The sequence below is a fragment of the Harpia harpyja genome, chromosome 23 (assembly GCF_026419915.1).
Source record: "Harpia harpyja isolate bHarHar1 chromosome 23, bHarHar1 primary haplotype, whole genome shotgun sequence".
Taxonomy (NCBI): Eukaryota; Metazoa; Chordata; class Aves; order Accipitriformes; family Accipitridae; genus Harpia; species Harpia harpyja.
This window is the reverse complement of record NC_068962.1, coordinates 8,713,193-8,741,140: the sequence shown is the minus strand read 5'-3', so window position 1 is coordinate 8,741,140 and position 27,948 is coordinate 8,713,193.

The window sequence follows — 27,948 nt, the reverse complement described above, 5'->3', positions numbered from 1 at the left end:
CAAAAAAAATGTTTCTGAAATAACAGTGTAGAATACTTTGACAAAAGTCTTTTTATATTTCTTTCTTGATTTTGATATGCATTTTCTACAAAATTAACACAATATTATGAAGCATTTTCATTCCAAAGATGCATTTTTTTAAAAATGTAAAAAGATTTAGATTTTTAAAAATCACTTTTCTTATAAACTAAATTCTTATATCTTTTCAGTTAGAAATACTTTTTCTCAAAGATCTTACAATTTATAATTACAGAGTAATCTTTATCTTGACCAAAAATTTCCTCCTAGATAAGAATTTGCTTCCAAACACACTGAACACAACTGCTGGGCAAATGAGCCAGCATGGAAAAAAGGGTCATTATCAGAGAAATGAGATGAAGAGACATTATAGATTCACCTACATGACACAGTGCAGTGCTGTATAGAAATATGTGATTTAGTTCTCAGTGAGAAGCAGGGAGATGAAAAAATGTTTCTTTGAAAAATTCCCAACTGGTTCTACAATGAAGTCAAACAGTTCACTTATCATAATGCTATTATAGTACCCCCTTCTAAATGAAGATTAATAGCAACATGTTGCATTTGTTCCTAAATATAAAGATATTCCATTTAATAAGCTTACCGTGAATTATATCCTCAATGCAACCATTTTCCCCATCTCTTGCAAAAATATCTATCTTTATTGGCTTTTAGTTGTAATCCAGAGCAATGTCTCTCTTGCAGACTGCGTGCATTTTTCACAAACATGTCAACATACACTCCTCGAGGAGGACATTGTTTACTTTGGATAAACCTGCCTTTTGAAGGATAAAACCATTCTTTGTGAACACTTACGAAGGACAAGAGTGAGTGTGCTACTTATGAAATGTTTCGTTATACGGTATGTGGTCTCCATTATATAAATAATTCTTTCCCCCTCATCTACTTCTCTGTGGGAATATTGAATAAATAATTAAAGGGGAAAAAAAAAAAGAGTAGGAAGAAATAAGTATAAACAACTTGAAAGATGATTCATAAGTTGAGTTATGTTAATTGTATTTCCTACCGAAACATCAAAGTACATTTGGTAACATGAAATATATGCACCTTTCCAAGATTTTATATTTTGGCTCTCTTTAGGGTGCTGATAATTATACACAATAACTTCATGGAAAATATTCCCAAAAGCTTTGTTTAGTGTTTATTTTCACAGAGCAAGACACCGCTTATAATCTCTTTTTTTAAGAGTTAGTTCTTTACTCTTTATTATGGAAGTCTGGTGAGAGACACCCCTGAGTCCATAGTCAGAGGATAAAAGTGCTTATCACAGTCACATAACGTTTCTATATGCTGCCTTTATGAAGCTTGCCAGCCACAAGAGAGAAAGAAAAAAACCCAAACCACGAAGAGAACACAAGAGTGGCAGAATACTAATGAAAATGACTGCATTTTGGCTACCCTCTTTGAGAGTTACTATATGCCAAAATAATTGGTTTTTATTTATATTGCAGTAATGTCTGGAGGCCCTGATCACAGGTTCAGGGTAATATTTTCTAAAGTAAGTAATGCAGCAGCTACAGTCATAAAAAACGAAGGCAACGTTTTCACATTTTACGTCCATAAGTCCAAATTTCAGGTATTTGAAGTCTAGCTCAGATGTTTTGTTGCCCTGGTAGACCTTGGTTGCCTGTTTTTCTGCTGCTGGATGTTTGCAGAACTTCCCCGGCCTTGCGAACACAGAGGTGAAAATGCACGCATAGGTGCACCAGGAGTCATGATACGGACTTTCTACCTTCTATGCGTCCTGGTGGGCCTGCTCTAGAAGACATTTCTTATCAAATAAGAGGAGCACTCCTGTCAAATCTGTACTGACTAGAACCAAAACTGAGAAGCAACGTCCTCCTCCACTCTGCTTTGAGAGCTGCAAAATACCCCTGCAGCTTCCTGAAACAGTGAAAAGATGCAAAAGGCAGCAAACTGACTATCATGCATAAATCAGCCATTATCTTATTGTCTTTATCTGAGGATAATTTGGACAGCAGCCTATGAAAAATCATCAACAGGATGGAATAATACACATTCTATTTTTGCACCTCTTCCCTGTGCCACTTCCACAATCAGAATGAATGTGATTTGCATTTGCTGGGGCTGGCTGGAAAAGAGTGGCTGAAATATTCTGAGTTTTTAATTGTTTTTGTTCTACCTGAAGACATCTCAAAAAAGAGAATTTCTAAGACAAGGAAGCAGGGAGAATGCCAGTAAACACCCACCTGAGTTGTAGCACATCCATTAAGGTTCATGGTCTAACACTATGTGGTTCAGAGCAAGTTCTTTAATATGTCTGCTGTGTGGTATGGAGTTCTTCAGAAACCAGTTGTTGATGAATATTTAATGAGAGCAAAATAGTTTCAGTGGGAGTAATTTAAAGACCAAGAAACTCACTTGCTAAGCCAAGGTGAAGTAATATACTAGGGAAGAGGGAAAGGCTTCACATCAAAGTCATCACTCAGCCTGTGTTTTCCTCTAGAATATTAAGTCTCAGAAAATGCACAAACCTGGGTCCTCAGGAAAACTTCTCTAACCTTTAGGAGTACTGGCTATTCTGAGATCTCGTTCATGCTTTCTGGCTTCCATCTAAATTTACAAATGCCATTGATGAGAAATGCATTATAAGCCATGATTTCTATAAGAAAAACTCTTAGTTGGCTAAACTGTGCAATTCCTAGTTGCTCAGAACTTCTGTTGGCAAGAGTATTGCTTTAAAGATGGAGGAATTTGTTTTAATAGAAATTGGCCAAGGTAGTTATTTTCTCAGTGAATAACATGAGACGTGTATCATCAACACTGATTTTAGACACACATATACATAATATTCTGTCTTCTACTAGCTGAAAATTATGGGTTTCAAAATAATTGTGCATGCTGTACTGTATTTTAATTTTCACCATGTTTCAGGATATATTCGATCGTTTCCCCCACTGATAATGTTTAATAGGTGATTTGTTTGTTAAATTGAAGCAGCCTGAATAAGGCAGTTTGAAATCAGCCCACAAGTAACAGACTGTTTTGTTAAAACTTAGTATACATTTTACTTGCTTGATCTTCTCTTGTTTTATGCATCTCGTATCATCAGTAGGACACAGGAGAGATGCCACATACTATACATATTCAGACTGGTGGCTGTGGAGGGATTACCAGCCCAGCTCTGGCATAAAACCTCTTTTAGTATTTGCTGACTGCAGCATTAGAGCCACAAACCACTGGCAATGACCAGGAAATTAGGAGTTGGTTAGCAACACAAAATTGTTAATTCTTGCTATGGGGTCTTGATAAATTTTCTTGTAGTTCTACTGAAACCTAGATATTTTTCACCAGATTTGCTCCTTTTTTCCCCAGATTTTCACCTAATTATGGTTTATTTTGATTGCACTGCATTCTGTTATTAAAATAATTTATATTATAAAAACATTGTGATTTTTTTGGAACTAGTTTCCTTACATACTTGGCTTGGGTAAATTCCTTTTTTTTGTAGGTGTAAGACTGTAGCAGCATGGTGATCCCTATGCCTGCCATGAGAGGTCTCTTCTGGTGTGACAAACCTGAAGACTAAGAGTCAAACATCCTCACTTTTCCCGAGGGCTCTTTCAGGCTCATGTTCACATTCCAATGCCAGGGAAACTTCAGACATACTTGAGAATAAATCTGTGTTTGCAGATTGCAGCAGTGACAGAATCTGATCCATAATGCCAGAGTTGAGAGAGATCTGAACACAAAAAATTGCGATGATTATTCCAGTGCTGAACTTTAGATATACTCCTACTGCCTCTCCAATTTCTCCTCTTCCTTTTTGCGTGTTGTTACATCAATTTCCTTGTTTCTTCACAAACTGATGAGTGTGATGAGCATGTGCCGTGCTCCTAGGCCCAGTGCTCCCATGCTAAGGTTTCATACTTTTGATGGAAAACTATGTTAAAGAGCTAATAATTTGATTTACTGCATTTTGAGACACCACAAATAAACTTCATGTCCCCTTTGAGACAATTTTCATTTGCTCCTTCCTTTAATCAAAAATTCTCAGTGTTTGTTTTTGGCATATGAAAAATGTGAGACTTATGAACAACGTAGTCTTCTGGGATGCTCTACAATAGCAACCAAGTTTTTAATGATCAAGATGCATCTGCTTCTCTCTCTAGTCTTTGGACCTTATGTCATAGTTTTATCCACCCACTGCAAGGACAAAAGGGAAGAAATAGGTAAGACAAGAAGAAATGGAAATGTGTGGAAGACCAGCAGAGAGCTGATAGGACCTAAGCAGAAGATTCTATCTAACACAACTCTAGATTTGTTGTGTTGAGTGATAAATGAGTTCTTCAGTTGTTAGTATGGACAGTGAACTTCCAAGGTAGATAATGAAGTCACTTAGGCCTTATGAAAGTTTTGCTGCATCCATATTGGTAAAAGACATTTTTATTAAGTTTGAGTAAACTGTTAGTAATGCGAGTACTTAAGCTTGGAACAGCAGCTCTTACTTAGCATCCAGTAGCATGTAGATGGTCAGATTTTATTAAAAAAAAAAAAAAAGAAAGATTATAATCTCTTTTCTATTAATTTTTCTTACACTTTATCAATGGTAAATGAAGTGGTACTTGCTATCATTAATGCAATAGGAAGGAAAATTACCCTATGTCAAGCATATCCATATTTCCTTTCTTTTTTTTTCCCATGCTAGGCATAGGCAATGTCTAATGGCTGCCAAAATCATCACAGAAAATTAATGTGCCAAGTACAGTGGATCAGCAAAAGTTTTAGATGGAGAGAAGCCAAAATACGTTTTTAAGAAAAATAGCGGGGCTGCTGGTTTGGGGTGAAATCATAAAGCACCATCCTCTGGCAGGCTAGGAGTCAATCTTATTTAAATTCCTCCTGCTTTTAATGTCAATACTTGGCAAAATTCCCCTAGTCTGATAAAGGCATCGTGATTTCAAAACACTGTAAACTATTTATGTTACCTGATAACATGCCTCATTTGACTCCCCTTTCCACACCCATTCCAGAGGGAATCACACATAACTTTATGGAGAGAGAAGTTGGACTATTTTGGCAGTCCTTCAAAACGGAAATAAAGTTTGAACAAAAAATACATGTAAGGAAATGATTTGGTTATGCCCTCTGATTCCAGAATTACTATATTTTGGTTTATTATGTTTAGTTTCTATTGCCTCTGGGAAAGTATTTTCCATCCATGAAAAACTAATTTCTGGTGTTGTTCATGCACATAATCCTGATGTTTTCCCACAGCATTTAAAGGATGCTGGTCACTTTACAGCTTACTGTACGTTTTACCTTGGGTTCTTCAGCTCCTCAAAGAACCAACATGGGACTTCTGTAGCTGGTTGCATCCCTGAGAGTAAATGCATCTTGCACAAAGGGCAGGCTGTGCAGTGTGTGCATCCTAAATAAGGAATGTAAGTGGCTTGGAACAGAAAAGATTGGGCCCAGAGCTAGATGATGCACTTTTTTCTGAATTGTGACCAAGACAATTTCATCAGTGCTTTCTACACAACAGCAGAACATACTTGAGTGTTTCTTTATTCATCTTGAAACAAGTGATATTATTCACCAAGTTAAAAACATTACTTGGCTGTATGTTTATAACAACTTCGCAAAAGCTTTTCATTGCCATAGCACAATTGTTAAATTACACAAAAGGCTGGAAGACTGCTTACAGATTTGCCCAGTCTCTAAATTTACCAACAGGAAAATGAAAACAAAAGTACATTCATGCAACAGTGCAATATATTGATGAATAGTACATACCTGGGACCCTGCCAGACTGTTCCTAAAGAAGTATGTACCACATATGTGGTCAAGAAATAGATCACATCTATCATCCACCTTTGCTCGTCTCATTCATCCATCTCTGCCTGGACTACCTTAAGCATTCCAAGCACTGAGCTGCATCAAAGTCTCTGTCCAAAGCAAAAAAGAAAAGAAGGAATAGTAAGAAAACAATTCATTTTCCCCTCCCCCTCAGCTGGTACAACATTCATCTTTCCTTACAAAATACTGACACTTGTTGCTGGTCAGTTTTGAGATGGGCAACAGCTGAGCATTATCTAAGTGTCTGGATAGACAACTCAGAGTACTTGACCTACCTAAAAATAGATAGGCCAGTTTCCTGAATTTTTGTTTTTTAAACTCATTTTTCTATATTCCAGATGAAGGAACTGGGACAGAATAAACTAGATCTGGCAGGGGCTTGATAGGTCATCTAATTAGTCCCCTCTTGCAATATTCTTTATATTGTTTTCTAGCTTTTTTTTTTTTTTAATTTTATAGTACTGTCAATCTTCACAGATTAAAGATTTCTAAAAATGTTACATGAACTAGGATACAGAGCTACAGACCAACAATAGTCCTGAAAATCTGCAGATCATTGATTCTTAGCTTTCTGTCCTTATTTGCTCTTTAACAGCAAGTTCAGTTTGATGTCAAATACTTTTTATGTTGGATAAAATCTCCCCTCCCCTCCCTTGCCTTGCCTTCCCTTCCCTTGCATTTCATCATTCCCATACTTCCTATGTGAATAATGATGTAAAAGCAGTACAAAATTCATAAATACCCCCCAATTTCTATCGTCGGACTAAAGTTTCAGTGATCCAGAACCTTTGGAGAGTAAGAAAGGCTTCAGCTGAGGTCCTCTGTGAAGAGGAAAAGATTTTGATCATTATGTGGGTGATTGGCTTAGGTTAAAAGATGTATTGCATTAATAGAATCATCCTATCTGAATGTTGAAGAGAGCCAAAACAAAGAGCCTAACTAGAATAGGAGGAATGTAAAAATCCATCAGGTCATTTCTCCATGCCAGCATCACATCCTCCCGTGTCTGTTGTGGTGTGTTGACCCTGGCTGGATGCCCCACACATCTGTGAAACTGGGAGGAATACAAAAGACAGCAGCTTATGGTGGAAACTGAGGAACAGGAACAGTTTAATAGGATTGTTAAGAAGGGTAGCTTAAGATTTGAATTCTTTGCTAAACTTACAAAAACTGGCATTTTAGAAGAGTGCAGGCTTTGTGCAAAAACTGCTTTTGGAGATGGTAAAATAAATACCGAGTGGTCATAGTACAAAGAGTAGCCTTTACAAAAGACGTGTTCCCCTGCCACCTCCCTGCCTGTCCCACCTCCTCCTTCACTCTTTATTTTCCTTCCAGTGTCCTGCTGACATGGTGACCTCTTTGACATGCTTTCTGCTTGTCCTTCCAGGGCAGGAGTGACCTGGTATTGGGGGTGCAAGTGCCTTGTGCCATCTTTGTCCTCCCAAGCCGTCGGATACACGCATGGAGTCCATGATGGAGCCACCAGCACTGAGGTCAGTGCTCTGATACTTCAAGATAAAAAGTTAAAACAAGAGTTCTGGACCTTGCTGAAGAAGGGGAAACAGTTTAATTCCAAAACTAGGATTATATACCACACTAGCTGAATCATTAAATTCAAAGAGCCATTAAATCACTAATCACTACAGCTAAAATCCCAGGCAAGACTTCACAGAATGTTCATGCTCATAGAATTAAAATATGCAAATTCCTTTTGGAAACTGAGAGCAATTCAAGTTTCTAGAAAGTTGAATCGGCAGTCTTGTGCATTAAAGGACTGTGAGGAACAGAGAGTGTTTTGATAATCTGAGTGGTATGCCATTCCCTGAGTGTTAGGTGCAGAATTGTTTGTTAAGGCATTTTGCACAGGAAAGCAGGGTAGGCACTCACTCAACAAGGAACAGAGATACTCTTAGCATTGGGTATCCAGTCACACAACTTCAAATACTGCTTTTGTGTAATTCAAACCAAGAAATAAAGGGTGAATAGCTTAAAAAAGCGTCAGTAGTTCATAACCACCCCTTAAAACAGTTAAAATAATGCAGTGAGAATGCTTTTGTGGATAATCTGAAAATTTAAATTATTTGTGTAATTGCCCAGTTTTCAAAGGCAAGTCACCTATTCAAGTCTTTGGGAATTTTGCCTGTGTAAGTCCTCAGTAAAGCCCGAGAAGACAGAGCCCATGATGTTGCTATTAGCATAAAATGTCGTTTGGATTTTTTACAAGCTGAAACCAGGATTTATAAAAAATGGACTCCATGTGCTGTTATTTGTGGTACTGAAGGCACAGCAGTGGGGTAAAGGAGATGTTTCTAATAAAGCTCTGTCTCCAGCCTGCTATGAGGCTGGAGGATGTTCAGGCTGTATCCCACTGGGAGCTTCCACATGGACCTAGAACCCCTCTGGGGAGACTTCTACCTTTGCCTAAAGCTAATTAGAATTCATGTTTTCTTAGCAAATTAAGGGCAGTGATAGCCACTCACCCTCTAATTGCAGTTAAGCCTATGGGGCAGCCCAGGACGGATAGTTACCCAAAGTATCTACCCAGCAAATATTTTGACATTTTCCTCCCTTTCACGTTTACCACTGAGCACTCAGCAGGTGCTCCCAGTTTAGAAAGGAAGTGCTAATGCCTCTAGTCCTTCTCTTATTCTGGTTAGTATGCATCTAATTGATGGCTCACCTCTGGGAAAACAAAGACAGCAAATTCAGGCTAATGCTCCTGTAGATTGGGAGGCATGGCTAAGAGTATTAACCCAGCCAAGTCCAAAACACTGACACCTACAATAATATGAGGAGAAATTACAAGATTCCTTAGGAATACCATCATACATCAAAAGTAGTCTCCAAATGGTATCAGAAAAAAATAAGAATAACGTTTGGAATGAGTTTTCTCACGTTCAAAGCGTATTTACTTGTAAAATAAAAAAATAAATGCATTTTGTGGGAGAAGTGTGAGTAAAGAACCAAATGTTAAGGCCAGAGGATTGAGGCAAAGATAAGTGGTTCTTATGGTTACTGTAGCTGCCTCCACTGAAGAGTGACACCTCTCCTTCAACAGTGAGTTGAGGGTGATGCATTCTCAACACAGACTGAGAAATTCTCCTTATCTAACTGTAGGTGCCCACAGTTCGGGCCCTGGGGTAGATCTGGACTAGTCATGCTTGTCTCTTACCATCTGAAGAATGAAAAAGGATTTCACAGCACGATTTATCAGATTGTTTCAAGTACCTCCCCTAGGATGAGACGTTCCACACTTTGGATGTGATTGTTCCTCTCCATTGATTATAAAAGTCTGGGCAACTCTTTCAGTTGTGGTCTCTCACTTGCTATTTATTTCTCATCTATTATCAGGTTTTCTTATGAAAGCTGGTATGTAAATAATGGTATGAGGGTATAGAGAGAACTGATACTCAAAACACAGCTGCAGAGCTAAATATTCAGCTGTGGAAACATGCTTCACTATAGTTACTGTGGCCATTTATATTTACACCAGCTAAGAAACAGTGTCAGGATGATGTACAGCACAACTCAGAGCCTCAAAGATTTGTGGTCCCTATGAGAAATGTACACCTTAATACTTCTGTAAAGTATAAGGCTATTATTCAGAAGTCTTCTCTTTTGCATTTAGTAGCTTATTCCCTTACAAAGGATTTCAGAAGTTACTAATTCATTACACTCTAGAACCAGCTGGGAAGTAAAAAGCATGAAATCATATTTATTAACTATGCTGAATTGCCTCTTTATAGAATAAATTTACAGTTTTTCTAAAGACAGATGTTCAACATTGCATTACTAAATGGTTCAGCTCCCGGAAAGGATTTACTGATTTATGTGGTTCAAGGTTCAAGAAATCAGCAAGCAGTAATCAAGCATCTACAGAAAAAAAGTAACGGACTAAGGCTGACCTTTTTGCCATGTGTTAAAAACCCAACTCTGCCACTTTTATATTCAGTAAACCTACATGAAAGTTGTTTAGAATCATGCTTTTCTGTATATGAAAAAGGAAAGTGCAGGTAGTGTTGAAAGAAGATAAACTCCGAAACTTCAGAAACATTCACTCTCTTGGCTTTTTCTCTCTCTCAGTAAAGTCAGGTATTACCCCTAATGAACAGACTATTGGCTTTTTGTGTTAATTCTAGGCAAGATTATGACATATTGAAATACACTGGTAGTAAACTGAATCTCAGTTACTTTCAGTGTTTGGGAAATGGACAACGCAAAAATGAAAATACTCACTCAACTTAGGGTGGTAATGAGATTCTGCGACCTATTCCCTCTGTCCCTTCCACAATGCCTCATTAAAAAAGATAATGATAATATGTGACTGAAAACCCTATGGCTCCACACTCACAAAGTCACCTCCATAGTTTCAGTGCTTTGACTAGAGAGGCACTACATTCTCCCAGGTGAGGTGTGGGCGTTTTTGTGGTTGGTTTTGTTTGTTTGGTTGGTTTGTTTTTCATTGTACGGATACTGTTGTTTAAACTCACTTAGCTGAAAAAGAGTTGACACACATGACATAATGATATCCTCATTATTTGGACTTGCTGTAATGTAACCTTATGAAGTTTTTTGCAAGTATTAAGGCACCTCAGTATAATTTTTTCCTCAATATTTACCAGTAGCATTTGAGAATAGAGGAAAGCGAAAGAGGTGGCGGCAGATGTCTTATCTTTACCCTCACAGAGCTGATTTTGACGTTCTTTAGCCTTGATTGCAAGAGTGGTTCAGTGTTCACTTTAAACGGGCATAAAGTTACTGCTAGTGCAAGGAGCATTCCCATCTTCCATCCACAGCCTCATTTCCTTCCCTCACCGCCTCAGTCTCTTGCAGTGTCACAAGCGCTTGTGTAGCTGAGCAATAAATCAGACTGGGGAATGGATCTAGTTTGTAAGAAAAAGAAAGGTAGTGTCAACACAGACCAGTTTCCCAGTTCGGCTGACTGCAAATAAATGCTTTTGTTATTCAGTGGGGCAGGGAACAGGAAGATGGGGGTAGCTTGTGTGGGCCACCTCTTTCAGTGCTAAGGACTGTTTAAAAAGAGAGCTAAGGTCAGAGGTGCCCATAGCTTTACTAATATTGATCAAGTGCAAAAGATGAAATTGGAATGTCAATCCTTAATCTTAATGAGAAAAGGAGTCTGTCTCAGTGCTCCCCAGTAAAGAAAGCCAGTACTATTTCCTAGTCATGTGAAAAAAATAATGAAGTTTTTGAAGCTCATATTTTTATGGCTCTGATCTCTACTACAACTAGTTTATTTCATTCCACTGTCATTCACTATTTCAAGTCTTTCACTTTTGAATAATTCTTTTGGAGTCTTTATTTCATTGAATATATTTTGTTTGTGTCATCATTATTATGAAGTGATTAGAAATAGCTTTATTTTTATTAAACACAAATTACTCATCCCTATACTGCATTTTGCATTGCAAAGCTGCCCTTCATCACTTTCAGCATATGATTTTTCAGATTTTGTTTTGTAAGAAACAATATTTGAGCCCAAAATAAATGAAAAGTTCATGTATGGTGAAATAAAGAAAAGCTGCAATTTAAAGATAACCAAGAAAAAAAAAATCAAATCCTGCCACGCCTAATTCTTCATTTGTGTTTTTGATTATACTGAATAAATACTCATAGGTTGGGTTGAATTCTAGAAAAATTATCCAGTGAAGAGACCCAGGAAGCTTTTTTGTAATCTATGCCAAGTCTAAGACACTCAAAGACACCCCAATAGAATTCAGAAAAACACTGATTAAGGCCAATCCATGAATCATCAAAATTGTTTCTTGCAGTACAGTTGGATAATAATCTAGAAAGCTGGTTTTATATTTAAATTCATTTTTCCAATGAGAATGTACACCAGTCTTTGGGCTTGTTTATGCAACACCTTACACACGAGTATACACACAAATGCAAAATACCTTCATGTTTACATACACACCGTGGTGTGTTACTCAGCCCACAGGGAAGTAATTGTGATGACAAGTAAATAGTGATGAATGATTCTCAGTCTTGATATGGCAGCTGACGTGATTTCATATGAACTGATATTTGACCTTAAAATGAAGTTGAGCACTTTGGTACCAAGGCAAAAAAAATCACCCAAAACACTCATGCATATTGGGTAAAAATATGAGATGCAAATGGCCTCACGAGTGCTGAATTAGCCAAAAAAGGTAGTAGAAGGAATATGTTACTTTGGCTAAAATGGAAAGAGAGATTTTCCAGAGTTTTTTGACAAAATTAACAAAGAACAAAACAAAACAAAACCACCCCAAAACTTGAAACCCTTGCCTCTCCCCAAAAATGCCCAGTCAATTTTCAAATGAAAAATGGTATTTTGGATTCAAAATAATTTACAATATGTCTTAAGAGCATTGTGGGATTCTAGAAAGAAACATTTGAAACAACGTGACATTTTACCACTTTCAAGTATTTCCCATCCCTGTTTTAGCCACCCCAATTAGTCAGTTCCTCAATACTTCCATGAACATTCTGAGCTCCCCAGAAACTCAGCTTTCAGACACAGATTTATTTTTCATTTAAAAACCAAAGTCTGCTGTTGAATCTGGATCACATCTAAAGATCTCATCATTGTGAATTTGATGTAACACTGCAATGTGCTTTTTATCTTCATTCCTTCAGTAGGAAGGGCGAGTTTGAGCCAAAAAAATGTATATATGTTAGTTAAAAATAAAATGTTACATAGATAACTGGTTTTGTTTTGCATTTCATCCAGCTTGTTGTTAGGAACAATTTAACTAGCTTATTGATAGCAGATTATTAACTGTTTCTTCCAAATATAGCTTTGAATATCTTACAAACTTGGCAACATATCTATTACATTAAATGATTTACAGTACCTTGAGAGGATGTCATTATATAAATTGATTTAATACTTGGTCATACAGTGCATTGCATAAAGACAATCCAAAGAACTGGATTTTCAGTGAGAATAGTCACAATTAAAATTTTGAATTCTTCCTACCTATTATGATTCTTTAATAGTCACTGAATGCTATACTTTTAAAAAATTAATTTATTAGAATAAAAACAAACTATATATAAAAGCACTATCTAGTTGTTTACAATTTCTGATGACAGCTATAGAAGTTGTTTGCAATGTTTAGAGAAATTGCTGTAAATGTGGAGAAGCACATTCAGCCAAACAATAATCCATGACTACACACATCCAGACCAAAATATATACAATTTCTTTTCCATTCAGTAGCATCTTCTCACTTATCCTCTGTAGTTCTGGCCTGTAAGTTTTATTTCAATTAATAAATGTTACCGTTCAGATTGAAGGGAATAGGAGTTTTCCCATTCCCTGCTAATTCTTTATGACCTTACTGAATGGCAACAGAGACATCATTTAGCAGGAAGGGCCATTTAACACTAAAATGAAATAATTTAATAAAGAAAATGGTTACTGTAAATAAATAGTAGCATAAAATTGTAGATGGTAGGTACTTTCCTGCTATGAGGAATGAAGGAAAATATTTTTTTTTCTTTTTCTCACAAATATGAATATGCACACTGTACAGAAGTCACACAAACACATATGTATCAATATACATATCTATAACATTAATTTATGCATACATTTCAGCCAAGTCATTAATTTAGAGTCACAATCTTTTGCAATGCATTTCTATATAAAAGCTGTCTATGTGGAAACCATTCTAACCTATAAATAATGACTGAGGGGCGGGAAAATTTAATTTGTGGAAATCACTCTGAGGCTTTTCCCTACAACTTTCTCAGAACCGGTATTGATTATTCCACCCCTTCGTTGACGACTCCTGACGCCCCTCCTCTCCCTACCACCCAACTACACTGCAAAAAATTCCACTGCAGTGCTCTAGACCATCTGCAGTCCTGAGAAACCTTTTACTGGATGTACCTGTTCTAGTGCAAAGCGATATGACTCTGAAAGTGAAATCTTGGTTGTTCTGAAATCAGTGGTAAGTCTCACATGGCCTTCACAGAGCCTGAATTTCGCCCTGCAGACTACACCCAGTCGTTAGTTCTCCTGTTGTCTGGGACCACATGAGCTGTAGCTGTAGGCAAGTTGTAGTCTTCTCTTTCTTGCTTATCAGACAAATATAAGGGTAGCATACACTATACGTGCATTATACATTTCCTTTTTTATTACCAGTTTACATGCATATTGACAACATAGTCCTAAGTCATTATATTATTTAAGCACATGTTTAAACTTAAGCCAGAGTGAAGCCAATCCTCAAACACTTTGCTGAACTGAGACCAACATCTTTAAACATGATATTGTGGTTATTTCTTCTTTTGGATCCAACTTGGCATGCACTGGGTTGGAGAGGGCCAAATTTCAACTGCACTATTACATTCCCCTCCTTTTAGAGCAAAATGATTTTCCTGAGGTCTTAATGCACAAATGAACTAACTAAGAATGTATTTCCAGACAAAATTAATTCAAAATTAGAGGTAATCAGATTTGGCAGAATTTGGCTTGATATGAAAATCTGGACAGTTGGATAGGAAAATAATATTTAGAGGAATTTGTAGTCTGATTTTGCTTCTGCCATTCATCTAAAACCAATAAAACACAAGGCTTGTCTGCAAGTAGAAGTATTTGGGAAGGAAGTAAGAATGTGAATATTGCAACAGCGTGACTGTTATCTGTTTTATTTCTGGCATGGACACCATTATTTATGTTCCTAGGTGTAGTTTAACTGAATCCATCCCCAATGGGAGAAGAAGAGAATCTACTTACAGACATCATCTGGTGTTGAACCACTATTACGGAATAGCCATTCTAGTCTATTTTGCTTTGCATAAAACACAGTCTCAGTTTTTATATATCGGAATAAAAAAGGTTTTATTTCACATTCCCTTTGCTGATTGAGCTTTCTGTGCAGAGTTGTGGGTTGTTATCTATGTGAATCTACAACACTGAAATGTTCAAGTCTTCAGGAAAGTTTGAGACTAGGAAATCTGTGTGTCTTTTATCCTCTGAATATGATTAATGATGCTTTGTGTTTTGCAAGACGTTATTAAAAACAGAAGCCTATGACTTCATTGTCTCTGACAATGACTTTGAACATGGGGTCAGTTATTCCACTTTTACATTTCTTTGCAAGATTAAAAGAAAGTAAAAACAATTGCATTGGGAGGGGGGAAACTTTACACAGATGTAACAAAGCAGGATACACACACGTTTTCAATATGCTCCTTCCAATGAAAATTCACCTCATTCATATGATACTGCTGGTAAGCAAACACTAGTGACAGGCAAATCTAGCCATCAGGAAAACATACTGGGTTCAGGATTATCTCAAGTACCACATGGTAGAATTGTTGAAAACGTTAAGGAAAGAGTTCAGAGTTTGATTGGGGAAATTACAAGTAACAGATGCAATTTCTTATTTGCATTCCTGGACATTCAGTGATTGACAAGAAAGTTATCATTATGCAGAACTGAAACAAAATATGCAACAGCAAGAATTTATATGAAAATATTAGTGAGCTATTAAATATCAGTACTTTTTTATTTTCATATAAAATACACTACTTTCACAAGTTGAATATGCTATATATTTATACAGTTTATATGCAGTATTGTTTAAAGTGCTGGAAATGCTAAATCTTCCTTTAATATCTAAACAGGAAATTATTTGTTCTTTTTGAGCTATTCTGTTCATCTGTGATGCATTATTTTATTGAATTTCTGCAATGTAAGGGTTATTTTTTTTTACCGATATCTTCACCTTTTGTGAATGTCAACAACATTCCCATTGTACTAACAGCCCAAAGGGAGAACTGAAAGCCTCATAGAAGTTAATGGGAAAATTCAAAATTATTTCAGCAACGTTGAGGTTTTGCTAAGTGAGGCTGGGAATATGTTTGCAATAAAATCACCATCGCTTTGCCCACTGACAGAGGAATGAGTATTATCTAACACTGGCAGTTTTCTGCCTTCAGAACCCTTATTCAGGGAAGACACTAGAAAATCATGGTACTTTGTCAGCCAGTTCTGTTTTTCACTGTTGTTAACTAACTCGGTTGTAAAAATTGATCTGTCCAATGAACCTGGTCTGTAGCTGGCTAGAATAAATATGAGACTTTATTACACAGTAATAGATTAATCTTGTGTATTATCAAGGTCCCTTTTTCTGAGTTCTCTGACATTTTAGTGTTCTATTGGCGTTAAATGATACTGTAAACAGGCAACACTGTAAAATAAACCTTGTTCAGTATATGGTCAATGAAGGGGTGGAAAAGTCAGTTAATATTGCATTTGAGGCTCTTCTGTTTGGATCTTCTCTGCCTCAACTAGAAGACTTTCCTGAACTGTCTGATTTGACACAAATCTACAATGTCTTCTGTAATCTGATCTACTTTTTCATTTTCTACTCATCTAACGATTTTAAAAAGGGATTCATATCTCCCTCCATTGGTGGCTCAAGAATCAGATAGGAATTATTATTAAACAGTTCGTATTAACACAGAAGTTTAAATGAGACAATATTCAGAGTTAAGTCTTAACAATGAATCAGAACAGTGCAGAATAGCAGGACCCTTTTCGTTTCTCTGCAGTCAAATAACAAAGAACTGATTACTATTTGCAAGGGTGGTTTTATCAGCTGGGCTTTTGGAAAATGGGATTACGGTTCAGCGAAAATACTCACATTTACAGAAATTTTGGCCCGTCTGATACAAGGATAGAAGCCAAACAGTATAGAAAAAAAAAAAGAAAGTAAATTCCACTGTGTTTCACTTCACAGTGGAATGTGCTATTTTCACCATGAGCTACCTCTACCTATATGTCCTCTGCAGCCTCTCCTGGCTCCGGGTGGCCTCTCAGATGGCGTTAGGCTGGCATTGGGTCCCTGGCGCGGGCACAATACGTGGCAGACCCCTGGTTACTCACCACTGATGAGCAGCCAGATATTTTTGTCAGATTTTTTGTTGTTAAGAGTATGCTTAAACTTAGTATGAATTTTCATATGGGGCGATATCTGGCAAGAATCACAAAAATGAACTGGCAAGGTCTCTGTTGCAGCCTTCAGGTGCAGGATTGCAGCGCTGAGGTACGTGGAAATCCAGAACCGTCGTGGCCTTTTATAGCTCGGGTCAGAGACTAGAGAGTAGCTGGGATCCCCGAGATGGAAATCCTGGTTCTCCTCGATCCCTGAGTCAGCTATATCTTCATGCCTTGAGACTTAGGGTGCTTAAGAAGCTACTATTTATAGCTATACATACAGTTACTATATTTATGTGTCTGAGGAAGCCTGCACAGCTGGAAGCTCAGGAGATCAGCTTCAGAGAAGGCAAGTAAGAAAGCAGAGAATCAGGACAGTTTTGAGGCTTCCTTGGGTTTCCTCATAAAATTATCAAAGCAGAAATGTTTTAAGTTCCAATATAAATATTCTTTGTCATTGTTCTCACAGACTTTACAAAAAATTCAGTTCATTGAAAATTTTGGATTAGTTTCTGCAACATAAATCTTAATATTTCTGCTGAGGGATCACCACCAGCCTCTGGACACCTCCACAACTTAGGGTCAGCACTGCTTTATTGCAATGCTGCAGTAAGACTAGATAGAAGGTAGATTAGATAGGTCCTGTTACATTTTTCAAACCACCTTTCTGTCAATACAGAAATGTCTGAAAAAAACCCCCAAAATATTTTGCCCTGACATATATATATTTTCTTAAATAAGAGAGATGTAAGTGTTTGCACAAAGAACAAGCACAGGGAGGTCTTGTATTTACCAAATAAAGTTAAAAAATAATGGCAGCTCTTTAAGAGTTGTTTTACTGATATTTTCTCTTTTGCTTGTGTAAATAACGAATTTTCTATTATAAACAATGATTTTATTATCTAGTCAGAAATATGTGGCAGCATGTCACATTGGCATGTTTCAATATGTGTAGATACATCTTTTATACACACAAACGTATATATAAAGTATGTAAAGTATATAAAATGCATATACATGTACATAAAAGATCATTTTCTTGAAAGTCTCACAGAACTGTGTCATTGTTATCCAGTGATGGATTCTGCACTTACTTAACAGTAGTATATATCTGAAGAAGTTCATTACTCCATACAGTAATGGAGCTGATCTAGTTTGAGTTTAACCAAGAGCAGGCTTCTGTCCATTTTCCCTGGTTTCTCTTCATAATCAGTTTCAGAGAATTACTGTTCTAATGTTACATACACCTCACTGGTTACCAGGCCACAACCTGACCTTAAATTTGTATGAAAAATTAAGTGGAAGGCAGACGATTGAGCTGTGGTTTCTTTCAGTTTCATATCATTGCCCTTACATCTGGCGGGGGGGAAAAAAAGAAAAGCAGCTGCCTGATACCATAATGTCACTTTTAAGTTTTACACTGAAAAAGCACTAAGCAGGGCTTACTCAGAGTCATTTTTCAGCCAATTCTTCTTCCTGGAAATGTGATGATGTGAAGACAGACAGAACTGAGGGAAGAAACAGCCCCCAAACCATCTCCCTCACTCTATTATTACGAATCACCCCTGTTATAGAAGGAAAACTACACATACCCAGCATGCTTCAAAGAAGGAAAATGATGTGACAAAGCCATGAAGTTAAATTAAACAGATCTGATCTACACAACCAATTTCATGTCTGCATATTTTTCCTTTTAATTAAAAAGTAGCCTGAGACTGTTCTTACAGTACATGATATCAAGTTAATATAGTAAATCAGAATGTAGTTAAGTAGCACATCTGTCCAAAATAACTTCATGGCTTGAGTTTGGTTGATCAAGTTAATTGAATTAGGGATTTGATTTTGTAGAGCTAAGGTAAAGCTAGCTTATAAATAATGTGCACTTTGAATTAAAGTTTGTACAGTGTTTCAAATATGTATCTTAGTAACCATTACTTTAGGATTTTAAAACATTTACATTTCAGTAGGTACATTTTAAGGTTAGCTACTTACTCATACTAGCATGCGTAGGTTCCAGAATTAGACAACATGTGACTTTAAGAATGAGACTTCTTGATTCTCAGTTCATACTTTTCCTTCTCTTTTGTAACAAGCAAATTTTACACATCAGAAATAAGTGCAGCAAAGTAATTAAAGAACATTTTCTCTATGCCCTCAGTGAGGCAGATGATCTGTCAAATAAGTCATGTGGTAGTTACAAAAACATGGGCAATTAACAGGGGACAAAATATTGACTGCTGCATTGCTGATGAATTAAAAAATCCTTTGCTATTCTTGGAGGAACATGGAGGAGACTACCTATTTCAGCCCAAAGCTGCTTTCCAAGAACAATAGATTTGTTCTCCTATAAGCATTTGAACAGAATTACCAGTAGAGCAAAAATACAGCAAAGTGGTAGGGATTTAGGATGTTGTCAGTTGATCTGGCAACATGACTTAGAAACCCTACGCAGAAAAAAAGAATAGCTTTTCCATTCCATTATCAGCTTTGAGGAAGGGTATTATCCTTGGTGTGTCTGTTACTCCTTCCTTCGGCACTGACTGCAGGCTAAAGAAGGAAAGGAAGGCAGGCTTATTTCCTTCATATACACAAAAATCACCAAAAAGTATTGTGGCCTCCTAAAAGAGAGCATGTTGGTGGCTGTGGACACTTAGCTGATGGCAAAGCGTAAGTTCTGCCAACCTTTAGGCACTTCTATACCTGAGTTAGTAATATTAAACTCCCTACTAATTAACAGACTAAACCCAGAACTTCTAAGACAGGGTTTGCCTGACATATTTTAGATTTCATCCCTACCTTATGACGGAATGAATTTGGTCTAGGTGTTCCTGCCTGTCTCCACTGATTTGCATGATTAAAATAGATTTAGATCAGATGAATCAAGCTCCTAGAGATACAGCTTAACACAGGTTTTGAGGAGATAGCAGATAATATGTCAGCAGCTCTTTTCATGTTGGTGTTACTGACATCTCTGCCCAAATTATAGTGTAACACTGGAAAATTTGAAGAAAAATGCTTTTGCAAGCCTTATTCTCCATGGTTTTCTACCATCCCAAAGAATTAACTTCAGTAGGGTCATCTCGATCTTCAGTGGGTGAAAAAGCAATTAGGTCCATTGTTTCTGCTGACTGCTATCCAACTTCTAACGACTCTCAGGACAAAAGATATCTTTGTTAAAATGTCAGCACTCTTTCCCTTCAACTGTGATGCAAGAGTTCACAATACGCTTTTCTGATCTTTCCTTCCTCATCCCCTTAAGCAAAATCAGGATACATCTACCCAACAGATGACAAGTTAGCTTTAAAAGAACTGGGTTCAGAAGATAAGCTGTGATTTAACAGAGCTGTAAAGATACAGAACGGTTTGCATCTTTTTAATACATTATATAGAACAGGGAAATGTTATATTCCAGTTCTTTTAAATTACTAAGGACAAGCCAACATTAATATGATGCCAGAGCCAAACTCAGATTGCTGGCTAGGTCAAGCGTAGTTATTACTGTAGCTATAACCTGACCCAAATTGATTGAAGGATTTACTATCTCTGGTAGTGCTATAGCTCTCCAGGCCTTTCCTAGTAAAATTTTAACTAGCTTTTTTTTCAAAGTTATTATCTAGTTCATTGACTTCCAAAACACTGCTGACCTTCAGACTTTCTCACATATCAGCTTGTATAACTTTTAACTGATCTCACTGAAAACAATGCAAATGCCGTGCTCCGCAGATTCATTGGCCAGCACTGGACCACTGACAGCGACCTCAGAGATCACCCCCAGTCCATGGATCGCAGTGCAGAACCAGTGATTTACGTCTTTTTGTTCCCTTGTTCACTCGGGGCAGCCAAACATTGTCCTATGACCTACTTGAGCTGCTAATACACAAATAAATGACTTAAAGTGAAAACACTAAAGCAACAAAGCTTCTATTTCCAATAAACATCCACATTCCTTTCCAATGTATGTGTTACTGAAATCTGAATAGAAAAGTAGATAAAATGTGGCTTTGATTAAAAACAGTATTTGTTGTTTTTTATAGTTCGGGTGTGAAAAGACCTACATAATCAATAAGTTCCAGAGCAGTGGTGAGTTATTAAAGTCATTCAGATGCAGAAAAAAACCTGGGAATATTAATCACCGCTGGGCAGGAGATCCTATTTATTTGCTTGAAAAACAATTTTTAACATTATGGTTTTGGTTTATGTTATAGTGTGCTCGTTAATGAGAGATTCAAATTAATTTCAGCTGATGCCAGGAAAAGAACATGTTTAACATTGTTGGGTAATACATATGTGTGGAATACCATTACTGTTTTATTAGACTGTGAAATTACTACTCACTCTTATGGAATAATAAAAAATATATTATGGAAAGGGTCTTTATGCAATTCCTAGCTATAAATGATAGATATGTTTTATACTGTAGGCAGTAATATTCCTTCTAAATGTATACCATATAGCACTTTAGTTTGAAATGAGGGAATAGTCTACCCAGACTCAAAACCATATGCTATGGTTAATGCCCTGTGGAATTTGCAAGGAGAATTTTAGTATAATTATTCCTACTTAACAGCATTATGGAGGAGAATGCAGCAGTGGATGACAGGACTTACAGTACTATAATCTAATGAAATCCCTCTGGAAGGTTTATCAAGTTTTATTTTAGATATTAAATTCTAATTTTTTATTATTGTTTGGTCTGATGAGAAAGTAAAGACTGTTCAGAGGAGAGATAGAGACTTTACTTCTAATCATCTAACTATTTCTGTAGGAAGAGTCACAGTATTGGTTCATAAAAAAAAAAAAAAAAAGAAAAATAATTTAGCTTTACCTCAGGAAAGAAACCTGTGGAAACGCAATTTAAGGAAGGTTTTATTATCCTCAGTAAAATCAATATCCTACATTATAAAGAAATCTGAGTAAGTTTTTGGTAATTATGAAATGGCATTTATAAAATGCCATTGGTATTTCCCTTAGTGTAAAGGAATAAATGAAGTATTGTATAAATATATTTTAACATCCAGGACATAGAGATCACTAAAATTACAATATTATTTCTACAATTTTACTGGCAAGATATGGAAAAGCACAGAATAAATTCTTTACAATTTTTTAAGTTTCAATGAAAATAAAATACAAATACCTCAGGAATGACCATTTATATTATACATTCCAACTCCACTCATTAGCTTTATTACAGAGACAGGATAAGGAAAGTTGATCTAGCAAAACTTCTTCATTTATGCAAAATGCTGGATCTTTAGAGCTCATAGCAAAATGGTTTTAATGTTCCTATATAAAATTTCATACAATTCTGTTTTAAATAAGATTTTATGGATTAAATAAACCTATTATGTTATATAAATTTCTTAATGGATTCCATTAATATTTCATTATTATACATTATCTTATATCCTTTCTTGTCTAGTTAAATGTCACAAATAATGTCAATCTTCCAAACAAAGTAATCTCTTCATTACTCAGTCAATCCTGAGCCGAAAAAGTAGTCACTCAGCTTCAAATACAGCCTAACAGCTCTGAGTAAGTAGAAGCTACTCTTGATAGACATGATTTTCTCTATACTGTGGTACCCCCCCCCACCCCCCCGATCTTTCTATGGAATTAAACATTATTTTATCCAGTGGGGCTCTGCCAGAAGCATGGACATGGTCTGTAGAAGGTACTTATCAGCTGTGAAAGTATTTTAAAACTCTCCTTTCTTAAGGATTTGTAGGGGGGTTGGGGGTTTTTTTTGGATCCTGTATCATTTATAAATGATATAATTTTATAGATAAAGAGTATAATTTATTGGTACTTACAAGATAGAACAAAACTCACGGAAATGTTTGCATCCTTCTGCTATATCTCTTAAGATTTTTACTTCAGGTCATTACTTTCCTTCATTTTGTTAGTCATAGAATCCCCCACTGCTGAAGTACCGAGGCACAGATGCTAAAAATGGTAAATGTGATAATGTCAAGTCTCTACTGGTGTTTTGTGTTATGTAGACCTGCTCTGTGAAAGGTTAGGTGGCAGCATATATATATATAAAAAACAAAAAAAAGCTTAAAAAATCCATCACAAGCCAGTCTGTGTTTGTCTTTCTATGACTTGAATTATATCAGTGGTTATTCCTCAGTGGGAAATTTTAGTGAACAGAAGGTTGTGTCACAATATAAAAATAATAATAATAACAAAAAAAGAACAATTTATGTTAATCTCAGTGGAAAGTGTCTTATTTTTAATTTGGTGACTAAGTATGTGTCGTGGTTTAACCCCAAAACACAGCACCGTACCAGCTACTAGGAAGACAGTTAACTCTATCCCAGCTGAAACCAGGACAGTATGACACATGTACACCAAGCACGTAGTTTTGAAGTTAGTCTAGGCATTTTCTTCTCTAGCATTTACTTAGTTATAGTCTCTTAAATACTTTGATATCTGGATATCATTCAGTTAGTATTAGGGTTTATTTTGGTTTTGAATTTAAAGTAAGCAATAGTTCCTTACTAATAGTTCCAAGCTTTCCTTGAAAAAATGCAGTCCCCATGCAGCAATCCCTTTAGAAGATCTTTGTTAATATCCAGAAACACTGAGGGGTAGAACCCCAAATAATTCATAAAATTCTTAGGATTAAACAGCAAAAAAAAGCGATTTAGGGCATGAAGGAAAATAAATGTAAGAACACCCAATAAACTGAGGCAGCTTACAATACAGAGCAAAGAGGGAACCACAGAAGTTCAGGGTTCATTTTGAAAAGAATTTTACAATCTGAATTCTCTTCCTGACCCTATGGACATGCCGTCATCTTATATGTAGCATCTTTATCCTACAATTCCATTCAGTAACAGGATTTGAGATCCACTCACATCACTAAGGAGCCCACTTTTTTTTTCTTTCTTTTTTTTTTTTTTTTTTTTTCCCCAGAAGCATAGGTAAAAGGGTTTATCTCTCCTCCTGGATTTTTTTCTGCAGAAGTCTTTTTCCTGGAAATCCACTTATCAAAGTTAAACCAAAACAAAACTTGTGTGCGTGTCTGTGTATTATTAACATTTGGTTAGAAAAAAATTCAGTGATCTATTCAGACTTAAATTTGAGGCCTAGCTTAATGGACTGAAATGTTTCTTTAAACACACTTACTTAAAAGATTAATTAAAAAAATGTTTCTTTCCCACAATAGAGATTAAACCATATATCTGAATAGTCTGGGTGTCCTGTGGAGCTATTTGTGAACTAGTTAGTGGTGACTGACAGGACTACCCAGTGTGCCAATGTGTCTCTTGTTTTGGTTTATCAGATAACTTGTGAAATGTAACACTGATGGTGTCAGCTTCCTATTTACGGTATTGTTGGATAAACAAAAACTGCATAGGATTGTTTGGGATTTTTCACTCATTTGAATTCTTAATTTGTCCTTTCTTGTAATGTCCCTGTTTCTAATTAACAGCATTTAAGAGGGGATTAACTCTCTTTTTGCCTTTACCAAATAGACCATGGCCAGTTTTATACTCTGAGAGGAGCTTTCTACTGTAATTACAATTTGTGCCACAGAAACATAAAAAAAAAAAACCAACCCCATACAATGATATTTTTGTCTTTCTTCCAAGCTTAGGTTGGCCACCTCAATTGAAATAAGTTGTATATGAAAACAATTTTATACTGTGTGGAATTAAATTTTTACTAGCATAGAATAATTCAAAAGCCTCCTCTCAATAGCTCACATAGCTATACTGATAGAAAATTCCAGCATGGTTTGGCAATTCTCAGTATTAATTCTCCAAAATTAGGATGGTTTCTGAATTAGTTCATTTTACTAATGAAATGAGTTCACCTTACTTTAGATGAAAGCAAGCCAAGTAACCCAAAGTAACCCAAACTTAAATTACTTACCCTGGATTTCCAGCCTTAGTAGATAGTAAGAAATATGGACTCCCAGAGAACTTCCATCTCATCCTTAAACTGTCCCTCAACATAGATAAGATTAATGAAATGTCTTTCCAAGCTCTATTATTTAGGCAACAGCTTGTGACATTTTCTTCATTATTTCCCATTTATGATGTCATTGTTAAAATATAATATTTGGTATCGTGTAGGTCAAAGATAGAACTAAACTTATACTTCTTACTTAAACTTACTTATGCGTGGAATTCTTACCCAACAGATTCTTTATATGACTAAAGTTTACAGACGGATAAGGTTCAAGACTACTGAAATTTACTGATGTTATCAGACTTCTCTCCTTTGTTGTTTTCTCAGTTTTTCAATTTCCATCAGTTATCCTGCACTAAAAATACTAAGAAAAGCCTTACTTATTAAAAAAATGGAATCTGACAGATATAATATCCTCTACTATGAACTACTGAAAATTTACTTTCACGCATTCTAAGTAGGATCAATAAATTATAAACAATCTGATACTTCAAATTATATTTACACGTTAATAATAAAATACCTAGCAGTTACAAAAAGATGAAGTGTTTTCGTCTCAAATCAACAACCTGTTGACTTTAAAATAAAATTCTACAATTTCCATTCATTTGCATTATTTTCTCCTGAAATCACATGAATCTGAATATAATTAAAGTATGAATCTAGCATGTAATGCAGAGTGACATGATTTGAAAAGCAGTCCCTTTGTATTGTAAATACTGCAATGGGTAACATGGTGATGGAACGAAATAAATAAAGAGTACTACTGCTGACCTATTGCAGGCAGACAGGGTTGGGTTAGGGTTAGTTTTCCAAAGACCTTACTGAATTCACAGTTACATTTTTCTTATAAGTTAGACCATCGGCTGATGTTTATCTGGAACTTCATGTGTCCCAAATTGTGGTGAGATGTTCCTTCTCCTTTTGCAGTATAGGAGCAACAACGGGATGCCTTTATTAAAGCATGTAGAAGCCTCACACTGAACATCTTAGAGGACTCAGTTCAAAGTACTTGAATAATACCTGGTACGTGAACTAGATGAACTTTTCATGACCCACATGCTGTGCCCTCACTAACTGGTTGTGTTTTTTACCTTGCAATTTTACTCACTTTTGAAAAATGTTATTAACAATAAAGCAATAAATGATAAGAAGGGAATCTTGTAATAACCTCAGGAGAAGTATCAGCTTAAGCTAGATTCACATATACCATCCATGAGTTATTTTATTTTTAACTTGTTTGTATGACCATCTAATGGGATTAACTGTTGTGGGTTAACACTGGTAGGCAGCCAAGCCCCACGCAGCCTCTCCCTCATTCACGCCGCAGTGGAATGGAGGAGAGATTTGGAAGGGCAGAAGGAAGAAAACTCATGGGTTGAGATAAAGACAGTTTGAATAAAGCAAAAGCTGTGTGCACAAGCAAACCAAAATAAGGAATTTTTCACTGCTTCCCATTGGCAGGTAGATGGTCAACCATTTCCAGGAAAGCAGGGCTCCATCACATGTAACGGTAACTTGGGAAGACAAATACCGTAACCCCTCTGTCCCCTCCATCGTTCCCCCAGCTTTTACTGCTGAGCACGACGTCCTGTGGGCTGGAATACCCCTTGGGGCAGCTGGGGGCAGCTGTCCCGGCTCTGTCCCCTCCCGACTCCTCGTGCCCCCCTCGCTGCTGGGGGGAGAAGAGAAAATGCCTTGACGCTGTGTGAGCACTGCTCAGCAGTAACTAAAACAGTGGTGTGTCATCAACTGTGTTGGTCACAAATCCAAAACACAGCACTATACAAGCCGCTATGAAGAAAATTGACTATCCCGGACAAAACCAGTGCAATAAGAAAATGGCATCTCAGGAGATACTCCTCTGGGCAAAAGAACTAAGAACTCTTGCAAAGTTAGGATAAAAACCAGAAAAACTGCCAAAGATCTGTAAACAGTTCTCTAAAATACTTCAAAACTAAACTTTAATCCACGTCGGGCAGCACCAGACACAGGGTACCAAATAATGACGGCAACATAAGTTAATACACTCCTCATGTAACATAAATTAAGGAACATAATCCAAAGATTAAAGTATTCTCTGCTGTCCTCTATTAAATTATAGGAGCTTGGAAAGAAAAAGCTAATAAAGCATGACTTCAAAAGAGAAGTCGATGTACAAAAAGAGGAAGAAACAACTTTATAAATATGTAGGGAGGAAATTTTGGGCACATTAAGTCAGTCTTACCATTTACTCACCTACCAGCCTATCCCTTCACATAGTATAGCTTTGATCTATTTTAATTTTGCTTTCTTTATATGAGTTATCTAAATAAACTGCAAACTGATTAGCTGAGGGATAAGAGGTACTCAAAAGTGTTGACATTTTTCTGAACTGCCTGACTAAGGCAAAGTGGGGCAGGGATTTTCAAAATTGAGAATTATGTCCACGTTGTTAATAGTGTCAATCTTTATGTGGATTAACTAAACAGGAAGAAAGAAAAAGTGTAAAATGTTCACTTACAAATCAGAAAGCACTGTAAAACTTCCATGAGAGAACACGAGTCAAGTTGAGTCACTCTTGTTCTGGAAATGCTGCTCTGGCTGGAATAAGCAATGGTGGTGATGTAAGAACGTGGTAACTGATTTTTTAATTTTTTTCTGAAAACTCAAAACATGTTGCCCTGATTTGGGAATTTAGTTTCAAAATTTCATTTTACTTTTTTAAGCTGTAACTCTTTGAGATTCCCTGTAATACCTAAAATAAAATTATAAAAAGAACAGCGTAAAAAGGCTGTAAGAACTGTACTAAGTGGAAGTATTTCTGTATAAGTTTGAAGTCACACCTGCAATATTGTTGTTTTCCATGTGATTCTTTTGGTGAGACAAATATTACACAAGTCTAGGACTTTGAAAGACTATAAAGACTGAAAATAGGACCAATTACCGGTGAGAGACTCTCCATTGCACGTACGTGTAAAACTACTAGTTTGCAGTGAAACTCATTATTTCATGCTTTGCATAAAACATAAGGGCTATAACAAAACTATTCTGTTTTTATATTTGAGGAAAGTTATATGTACAATGGGAAATTGTGGTCAAAGGAAAAATTCAGTACCCTGTGAAAGTAGCAGTTAGTAGTAACTGTTTTCAGCCCGTTTCCTTCTCAAGCTGCCAATCGTCTTCAGTGTATGTCTTTCCATGCTGCAGGAGCTTCTTTTCAA